This window comes from Cupressus sempervirens, chromosome 8 (assembly GCF_028749045.1).
Source record: "Cupressus sempervirens isolate cs-2001-9-10 chromosome 8, ASM2874904v1, whole genome shotgun sequence".
NCBI lineage: Eukaryota > Viridiplantae > Streptophyta > Pinopsida > Cupressales > Cupressaceae > Cupressus > Cupressus sempervirens.
This window is the reverse complement of record NC_143125.1, coordinates 647,458,693-647,470,117: the sequence shown is the minus strand read 5'-3', so window position 1 is coordinate 647,470,117 and position 11,425 is coordinate 647,458,693.

The window sequence follows — 11,425 nt, the reverse complement described above, 5'->3', positions numbered from 1 at the left end:
CACTTATTCAATTCTGAATGATTATCGAGTTCATCACTCAGTCTATAGTTTATACTAAGCATTCAGTGGTTACCTTGAAGATTTATCATTGAAGCAGTTCATATAGAGCATTCCTAAAGCTACTGAGTGAGTGTGCAGCCTAGCAGTATCTACTGAGCATACAATGTTCACCAAGCTTCACAGTGTCTACTAAGTCATTAGTTTGTGTGATGGAAGTGTAGTGTTTACCAAGTGAAAGCAAGGTAAATGAAGGATTCAATTTTTATAGAGTGATACTATATCTACTGAGTCTCCAATGGTTACCGAGTTCCAAGCTATGTTGTGTGATTAGTATGGATTGAGCTTCTACTTCTACCGAGTGCATGACGATGCTGAGTATTAGAAGGTTACCAAGTTAGCTTGAAGAACTCGAGTTTTCTACTATTTGGCTGACTCACTAATATTTTGTTCACTTGTGTTTTGGTCGACCTTGCAATTGTAATTATTGGAATGGTATATATGTAATGTATTATATCATTTGAAATAGATATGAAGATGTTTTTAAGGAATGGGCATGTAATAAAAGCAAATCAGCAGCAAAGCAGAGTATTCAGCAAGGTCTACAAGGAGCAGTAAAGATTCATCAGTCACAAGAGGTGATATATACTTCAAGGATCTAATAAAAAATCAAGTTGTAAGTAGATCCATTGTTTCATCCTAATAGGTGAATTAGTTTTGTAAATCCTTTAACAAGGTAGACTTAACAGTCTTTGTATAAATCTCCTAACAGAGTGCATACTTCATTGTATGTTTGTAAATCCTCTAACAAGGTGGATCTAGGAGTCCAAATTTCTCTTAACAGGGTAGATCATCAGAAATGATCAATGTAAGCCCTAACAGGCTAACTTCATACTGTAGTAACAAAGTTTTGTGGGTATCATCCCCACCCTAGTTTTACTTTCTATTTGGAAGGTTTTTGAGTCACTAAAATTTGGTGTTCATGTGTTATAAATGTTTATCTTTCTCATGCATACGATAGATTAGATGAATGAATGAGGAATGGATCAAGTATTGAATTGATTTAAAATTTTTGAGGTTACTGATTCACCCCTCCCCTCTTAGTAACCTAGTTAGTCTTGATTATTTCCAACAATTGGTATTAGAGCATTGTGGTTCTTAGGACAAAGTTTGATAGCTTGAGCAAAGATCTAAAGGACAAATGGAGATATTCAGACTTGACAAAGCAATTGAAAATGAAAAGTTAGATCTAGAAATGGCCATGGCTCAATTCAAAGAAGCAAAGGAGCATCTTTCTTAATCCCTAAAGAGAAGGAAGGAACTTGCAAGACAAATGAATGACCATCAGTATGTTGAAGAAAAGATTGAAGACCTTTTACCATCAAGCAGCTCAAATGAAGCAAATGAGGCAATCAAGGAACTCCTACCAAATAATGGCTCTCTACAGGAAGAAGTAAGAAAACTTAAAAGAGAACAAGAAACCTAATCAATCAGGCTATGTGAAATCTTGGAACAAAGAAACAAATTTGAAAATGAGACAAATGAAAGGATCAATGCAAATCAAAGTCTTATCAATCAACTATCCAATAAAAATGAAGAAATCATGAATCTAAGATCTAAAAATGAAAGACTAACTATTGATTTAATCACTGCAAGACAAATTAGTGAAAGATTGGAAAATAACCTAAATGTTGAAAAGCAAATCATTGAAAGAATGATGAAGTCTCAAGAAGATATGACTCAATTAAACCAACAAAATGAGCAGAATCTTCATAGACAAAAGGGTAAAGCAGGACTTGGATATAATGAAGAAGGTCAATCTTCCAAACAAGGTGCTCAAAGGAATCAAAAACCTACTTGCAATCACTGTGGTAAGTTAGGTCATATATCAAACAAATGTTGGAGTAATGGAAAAGCAAAATTCAATGGAAAATGCTACAACTACAATCAACATGGTCACAAAGCTAATGAATGCATGGAAAAACCAAAATTTGAAGGCAAATGTCACAAATGCAAGAAGCATGGTCACAAGGCATTCCAATGTAGATAAAAATTATTCAATCCAGCTGAACAACTTGTTAAGGCAATCTTTGGATGGGATTACAATACCTGGTGTAGATGTCATTATTGTGGAGAATATGGACACATTGGCAAAGATTTCTCAAGGCATCACTTGAGAAAAAGAGATACAACAGTAAGATGTTATACATGCACTAAACTTGGTCATATAGCCAAGAATTACATGAATATAGGAAGAATTGAAGATGAAAAGAAAGATAAAGCTGATAACATTTAGAAACATATGAGACAACAATGGATTCCTAAATCTACTGAGTAGAATAGTTCAAATAATGGCCACGTCACTCAAGAAATGGGTGACTCCATCATTTCCAAGTAGATTCATAAGGGAGGATCTGGAACGATATCATCAAGCTATATTTGGAGTAGTTCCAAATGAAAGAAAGTAAAAGATTCAATCAATATTTCAGATACAAAGGGTCACAAGAAATCAGGTCATACTAAGCAAGGTCAGTTATAGACTCAACCAAGCTAGGTCGAGAGTAACAAAAGTTTTGTTCGATCATCGAGTTGCAAGCTTCTATCGAGCAAGTGAATGAATGACAGCCTGTCAAGCACTGTGTCATCTAAACTACTTTTGTACTAAGCATTAATGAAGAATTTTTTTTTCAAAAAGGTAGAATTTGATTTCATTCTTCACCGTAATTTTAGAGCTAAGAGATTTTCAGGTGCACTCAAGAAAATTCCAAGCAATTTTAGGTGATTTTTTAGCGAAGGATTTGTTCAAAAAATTTCTATCATTTACTGAGCATCAATGACATCTGGGAGTAGCAGTAGCACCAAGGCAAAAAGAGGTTTAGAAATGCTAGTTAAAGGTGTGGAGTGGAAGGTGCCAAATTTCAAGCTAGTCCCAACAATTGCAGAATTACTCAACCCCAATGGAGCCCAATCGCAAACTCCACCAAAGGTACTTCTTATCAAAAATATTCATACTCATTTCAGATGTTTTTTTCAAGAGATTGGAAACCTAGAAATGGACAATGCCCTAGGAGAAATGAGTGTTGATGGCTCTTTGAAACCCGAGCATAAGCATCTAAAGACCAAAGGATTAACCCATATCTCGCATATTCCAAGAAGTTTCCAGATTAAGTGGATTAGGTACATCCTCAGTCATGTGCACAATGGTCAACTATGGTTAGAGCAGCCAATATTAATCACCAAGAAGATGATTCATAGGATTACTAGTCTCCCCATGCTAAGTAAAGCAAAAACTACCAAAACCTTAGGTCGGGACGAACTTCAGAAGAAAACCTTAGTTGAATGGGACAATAAAGGTTTGAAGGTTAGCACTAATTTTGATGTTGAATTAAGGTTTGGCATTCATGTCATTGCTCACAAGATTTATAGCTCTAGTCATTTGAACAGTGTGCCCTGTGAGGCCATGGATTTGGCATTCAAGGTTGTGAAGAAAAATTTGGAATTTGATCTATCAGAATTATTGTTAATACAACTAAACAAGAAGATGGACATCATTAGGACTTGAAAGAACAACCCTTGAAAATTTGGTTCTTTGTTGACATGTCTTTTCTTCTATGTACAAAAATTCTTTCCATCCAAAGGAACTATTGTGTGGAGAAAATATATTCCTATTCTATATCAGATAAATGAGTTTGTAGCAGAAATGGGTGTAAACTTTGATAGCATCATGGATAATTATTTTGAAGATTTCAAGAAAAGGATGAATAATAGGTTTTTAATTCCACCAAAATTGGTTGAAGACTACAAAGATGATGTATTCTTTATGGTTGATTGTGATAAAGCATACATTTAGGCAGTCAGGGCCAAAGTTGCATGGGTGAAACCTCTTCCTTATGAGGTGAATATTGATGAAACCATGGATATTATTGAAGCACTAGTGAATGAGCTAGTAGATCCAAAGCAACTAATTTTTGGAACATATGATGAGGTAAAGGCCAGAATTGAGCTTGAAATCAAACTTCCTCAAGCAATTAATAAAGGCAAGAGAAAGGTTGCCAAGTTAAAAATTGCTACCGAGCCCCTAATGATTACTAAAGGAAAAGGTGAGGATGAAGAAGAGGAGTAGGAACTAGAAGATATAGATGAAGAATCAGAGAAGGAGGTAGAGCTAGTAAAAAATAAGGGCAAGGCAATCATTACCAAGCCACCTAAAGCCTCCACAACTATTTTCACAAGGCGAGAAAAAGGTAAGAAATTCAGCAAGACCCAACTGATCTTCCAAGAAAGATTGAAACAAATGGAAGAGGGAGCTAGCATAAAAAATTTCAAGGCATTGAAATTTGAAACAAGGACTAATGCAGAGAAAATGAAGATTGAGGAACTGGTACTTAACAAGATGGAAAAATGGAAATACTCCCTAGACCAACTTACCCCTCAAATCTCCAAAGAGTTGTTGGTGAGATTGCAACCAAGGTGGAATTCAGTCAACCAAATGGCCAAGGACATATATGAGCAATCTTTGAAGGATATTCTACTGAGTCTTACTAAAGCATAAATAAAGGCAGCAATGAAGAACAACAAAGGTAAAATGATGATTAGATTTCACACATGTTTGATTTTAATTACGGACATTGAGCATGTTGTAAAAGATGCAACAAACATGTGGAAGAACATCTATCATCTGCAAAAGCCCAGTATTGATCCTGTAGAAATCAAAGATGATAATGATGATAGTGACAATGATGAAGGAGATAATGCTCCATGTGCCACTTTTGATGTTGGGGACTATCAGACACTAAAGGATGATGATGAAGCTGAAGAGGAAGACAAGGATGAAGAAGATATAGTAAAAATTGCAGCATAAGTTATTGCATTCCTTCCTCACTCTCCACCAAAGACTATTACATCTACTATGGAGATAACTTCTGCAAGTGAGACTGTGAGCACAATTGCCACATCAATAGCTCAATCATCACCTATCATCTCCTAGCTGCAAGTATCTTCAATGGAAGTATCAAGAACTTCATCTACCAAGCTATAGCCCTCTTTATCATCTCCTGAGTCATCTATTGCAGCTTGTATAGTAAGTTTTCCAATTTGTTCTATAGTTTTGTCATCCATAGCTTCAACTGCATCAATTTTTGTTCCAATTAGTACTTCATTTGTAAATATTCTAGTTGGTACATTACCTATTGACACTTCATTTTTGAGAAGCACATCAATTTTGGATACAGTTAGCACCTCTCTCAGTTTTTCTCTAGTTAGCTCAATTCAAGTTTTTTCTGCTAGTCCAACTTCATCAACTATTGTAAACACTAAAGTAAAACCAAAGAATCCACTAAAAATTTTGCTTACTGGCAAGGTAATTGATGAGGATATAGACTTGGACAAGGAAATTATTATAGCTAAGATAGATCTGGATACTCCCACAATTGATAAAATGAGACTGGTCAGTCAGTGTTTGGATCAAAGAGCAAGGCAAAAACAACTTAGAGATGAGAGAGATAAAGAATTCACTATAATTGTAAGTGCTAAAAATATAATTACTAAGGCTATAGGTGTTGATGTGGATTCATCTCAACACATTTCTTTACAATTAGAAGAGGCCATAAAAAAGTTTAATGAGGACACTTCTAGTCAAGAGAAGCTTATAGAAAATGCAGAGAAGAAATTTGATAATAAAGTGCTTGAGCACATTGCTCAGCACATTGCAATAAAGCAGGTTGAACTATCTTCAATTTTGAGCAATCTTGAAAATTCTTTTACAAATGTAACATCCATTTTTGCCAAGATATGTGATGTTACCAAGTACAAAAAAGAAATAAAGGTAAAATTGATGAAGATCTGAAGGTTAGTTCTCAAAAGTTGTAGCTTGACCCCAGTTCAAGCTCCGGACATCACATAAAGATCAGATTCTTATCAGACATGTAGGCAGAACTATTGAGAGAGGAAGCAAGGATTCGGTCTACACTATTAGACATATAGAACTTGATCCTTCCTATCATGGACACAATGCAAAAGCACATTGCTTATTCAAAAACATTGATCCATGATAACAATTTTTCTATAGCAAATCATATGATTGAATTTTTTGCAGAAGTTCAAGTGGCTCTCTCCACCTACAAAATTTTGCAAGAGAACTGGGATAAGACATTGGCTCTTATTCTTAAGGTACATTTTGATTTTTTCTCACATTTTGGTGTCTCTGTATAAGTATGATTGCCTTTGGCATTATTGTCAAAAAGGGGGAGATTATTGTGAGTAAGAGATAGTAAAAGTCAAAGAGGGAGTAAGAGACAATGGAGAAAATAAGAGAGAATATATTGATATATGTACAATGATAAGCTATGTATATACCATGCCATATGTATGGAGGAGATGGTAAAGACATGTAAGAAATGTATATACAATAGGTTTACAAAGATCAATTTTGAAAAATCAAATCCAGTATGTCAGTGTACACAATGTTTGGCTCATAAGCTTTTTTTTGTTGCCACTAATGCCAAAGGGGGAGATTGTTGGCATTATATTTTATTTGTCAATAGTGACAACACTTATTCAATTCTGAATGATTATCAAGTTCATCACTTAGTCTATAGTGTATACTGAGCATTCAGTGGTTACCTTGAAGATTTATCACTTAAGGAGTTCATACCGAGCATTCCTAAAGCTACCGAGTGAGTGTGCAGGCCAACAGTATCTATTAAGCATATAGTGTTCATCGAGCTTCACAATGTCTATCGAGTCATCATTTTGTGTGATGGAAGTGTAGTGTTTATCGAGTGAAAGCAAGGTAAATGAAGGATTCATTTTTTACCAAGTGATACTATATCTACCAAGTCTCTAATGGTTACCGAGTTCCAAGCTATGTTGTGTGATTAGTATGGATCGAGATTCTACTTCTACCAAGTGCATGACAATGTTGAGTAATGTAGTGGATGTCGAGTGTCAGAAGGTTACCAAGTCAGCTTGAAGAACCCAAGTTTTCTATTGTTTGGCCGACTCAATAATATTTTTTTCACTTGTGTTTTGGCCGACCTTGCAATTGTAATTATTGGAATGATATATATGTAATGTATTATATCATTTTCAATAGATATGAAGATCTTTTTAAGGAATGGACTCAAGGGAGGATGCCAATTGTGCTCTCATAGGGCTAGTTTTCTTGCAAGCCTTCAACTTACCAATGATTTCTTCCAATTTATTTTTCCTTCTTTCTATTTCATTCATTATATTGTCTTGGATGTTAGGAGGAGTACTTTCAATCAGTGGAGGTTTTGAAAGTTCTTGATTTTCTTGTAGAGGGGTTTGATTTTGTTGATCATGTTGGGGATTCACTGGTTGATTATTCATATTTCCTGATAAGAAACCAATTTCATTTTAAATAAATAAACAAATTTGAAGCAAAACAAAAAAATGTACAAAACAATGCAAAAACAAGAGTAGGAAACATACTTGATGATCCTGATCTTGATCTCTAATGATGAGGACGCATTTTGAGGAGGAGAGTGAGAAAATCCTTCAACTTCTACAAACAATGTGCACACTATTGAGGGGAAAGAAGACACTAACAAAAATAAACAAAATAAAATGGAATGGGTTGCGGGTTTGCAACCCATATATAGAATTTTTTTAAAATGGGCACGTGCTTTTAGAAATTTTAAAATTTTAGTTGTGTGTCATCTTTTTGGCACCACAACTTGGTCATTCACCCCTCTATTTCCCATCCTTATTAGGGCCTAAAATAGTGGGCACATCATAAGAACTCAAACACTTTCTTATCAAGCCTTTCTCAAGTAATTCTTGCACTTGATTAGAGAATTTTTCATTTTGTTGTGGAGGAAACTTATAAGAGTCATTATTAGAAGTAATATACTTGGTATGGGGTCAATCTAGTGGGTTATGTCTTTGATAGGGGAAAAAGAATCTAACACAACACTTGCAATGATATTCTTATATATTTCTAATAGGTACCTTACTTCCTTATGACCTATGTTACAAATGTCTTTCTTCCAATATTCCTTTAGTTTTAGAATCAAATCATACCCTACACCTTCCTCCTTTAGGGTTTATAATAACTCCTTTTCCTTTACCAAAATCACACTATTACCCATTTAAAAAAAAAAATCATCTCCTAATTATCAAGGACTAAATCTTGGAAGTTGTTCTATATTTTTGAAAACTATACACATTCCTTTCACTAGATCAAAGTGGGTCTTCTTATTAAATTTCCAAGGCCTAACAAATAACAAATGACAAACACCCATAGGGAGTATATCACAAAACGTCATATTCTTATACCCCTCAATACTAAATTCAACCCAAGCCTACTCATTAAAAACTACATGTGTCCCCTATTCAGCTAAGATACCTTGCAAGGACACTCATGAGGAAAATTTTCTACTTTAAACTTACTTATTTCTTCTAATGGAATAATGATATTAGTAGAGCTAGTAGTAGAGCTAAGATGCCTTGCAAGGACACTCATGAGGCAAATTTTCTACTTTCAACTTACTTATTTCTTCTAATGGAATAATGATATTAGTAGAGCTAGAACCTATGATATATTTTCATACCTTTCCTTAAATTTTACAATTTATCCTAAATAATGCCTTCCTTCATGATGCTTGTACCTTCATAGGTCCATTAAGAAGGGTTTTCCTCATCACTATTTTCTCACCTACCTTTAAATCTAATGGGACTTCATTGGAAGTCACACTCCTTATATCATCATCCAATAATGTATTCCTTCTATCATTTAATTGTGAAGTTGAGGCCTTTTGTGGACACATATATGTAAGGTGCCCAATCTATCCACAATTGTAGCACTTCATATTAGAGAAATTGGATCATCTCCATGATACATTTGATATTCCTCCACCATTTTTTTCCCTTCCTCTATAGCATCCTCTTCTACTTGAGTCCCCTACTTTCTCTCTAGGGCTAGATCCACATTAAGATCCTTGGCATTGCCCTCTACCTCCAAAGCTACCTCTACCTTAGGATAATTTTCCACCTCTGCCTCTATTATTTTGTTCACTCTCCCACCTTGACTTTTCTTCCACTCTAAGTGTCATTTGAAACCACTTGTGCAATGTCTCTGGTTCTAGGAGAATGATCTCCTCTTGGCATTCCTTGTTGGGCCATTAAGATATCTTGCAACCTTCTCTACCTTTGTTTCTTGCTTCTTGGATCTAAGATTTAGTTTGTTAAAATATTTTGTGTAGGAACTTACATCTAAGTCCCTCTACCTCAAGTTATACAAATCCTATTACATCTATACCTCATAATCAAAGGGAAGTAATTGATTCTTTACTTTGGTATGCAATACCTCCTATGAGGTCACCATCTCCTTTCCTTCTTGGTTCCTTTCCCCTTGAAAATAGTTCCACCATGATAGGATTGAGCCCTTTAATTTTCCTTTTTTTAATTATTACTTTATCCTTTCTCTAAACTTGGTTTACACTAAAGTAATTTGATATAGCCTCAATCTACTTGATATCCTCTTATTCCTTTAAACTGCCTCCATATATAGGGAGTTTGATAGTCCCATCTGCTTTCATTGATTTAATGGTGTCTACAAATATTTTGTGTTCTTTTTGTTCACAAGTAACTTCTTCCTCCTTTTTTTAGGGGGTTATTCTATTTTTTCATCTTCCCCTCCTTTATTGACATTCTTTTCCACATAATTTATGTGATCTCTGAGCCTTTGTAACTCCTCTCTCAACCATTTGTTATCTGATTCCTATTCTTGTATCTTTTTGGAAAGCTCTGCATTGGTCACTGTGATGGATGTCTCTCCTTCACACTCCTTAGATGGCATAAAACTCCTTTTTCAAATCCTATAATCAATTATTCTTTGATACCACTATAATGGGGAGATGTTAGGAAATCAACAAATTATCACACCTTAGGGTTAAGATGAGTCCAAACAATCAATTCCCACTTTCCCTTATGATATGGATGGCCACAAATGTCAAAAGTGACTCTAACTTAGACTCTATGATTTCAATATGAGTTATTCTAAACCTCTGTGAATTCCTAACTCTTCTTGCATAATTATTTCCTTTGGAACCTTGCATTCTCCTTAATGTTCAAACCCTCACATTTAATTAAAATACTCAACATGAGATTCTACCACTTTAAATGGGTGGAATGAACTTTATACATCACTATATTTTTGGCATAATTCATTTGGGTGAGTTCCAAACCTTACAACTCTTCAAAAGAAAAAAAAAATGGCTATATAGGACCTAGTTAAAGAAGGCCTAATTCATATTAGGTCTTCCTATTCAATTTTTAGATATTTTCTCCAAATTTCCCCATTGGACCCGACACAAAATTAATATTTTTGAGAACCCTTTTGAAGTTATTCTAAACACTAAGAGATAGAATTTCAACTCTAACAACAACTACCCAAATGCTCATAGGGATAATTAGGTAATCATGCCAAACTAGGTCAAATTTACAAAAAAACTGCTAGGAATTTTGACTCCAAAATTAGGCCAACACTTTAGAAACCTTGGGGCACTCCCATAAGTTCCAAATCCACCATTATATTCAACACAATCACTCCACCTGATAACCTACAATCGCATTTGCATACTGTTGTTATAAGTACACATGAAGATGTAAGGCCAATGCATCAAATTTATTGTAAATTCCTTAAATTATTTGTTTATAACCACTTAAATATTTTAATACATCCTCGTATCATGAATTATCTATAGGGACACAAAATTTCAAGGGTTAAAATTCAAACTAGAGGCTTTTTAAGTTGAAACCCTAGTATGTGTTGTCTGATCAAACCAATGAGCAAGATAAATATATAATATTCTTCAAAGGATTTAAAATGAAAAAAATAAAAAATAAAAAATGAATTTAATTTTAGTCTACTTTCTAACCATGTCACTTATAGTACCATGCCAATCCAATATCCATACACAAGAGATCATAGATGATCTGAATGATAAAGAAATCATATAATTTTATTGCTTTCTTCACACAAATTTCCTCCAACCATCATTTGGATGCAATCAAAGGAAATTTTTAATGTTTTTAAATATTCCCCAACCATTATCAACCAAAATTTAAATTGGTTGGTCATTGGGAACAAAAAAATTGACAAGTGACAACTTTTTGTACAAAAGTTGAATGACAACATTTAGATAAGAAATGTAACTTTTTGCATGTTGACACTTGACCTTTACCAAACCTATTAAAAACCTATAAAATGAAACCGTTATACCATATTGCATAATTTTAGATCTTCTAAGATCATTTCATTATAAAGTAACCCTTGGAACAAATTTTACATAAATTTGGCCAATATGGCCCTAAATGTCCCTTAAGGCCATTTAGGCCCAAAACTTGACCCTATTTCTATCTCCCTTATTACATCATTACAAAGAATGGCCCACAAGAACTTATA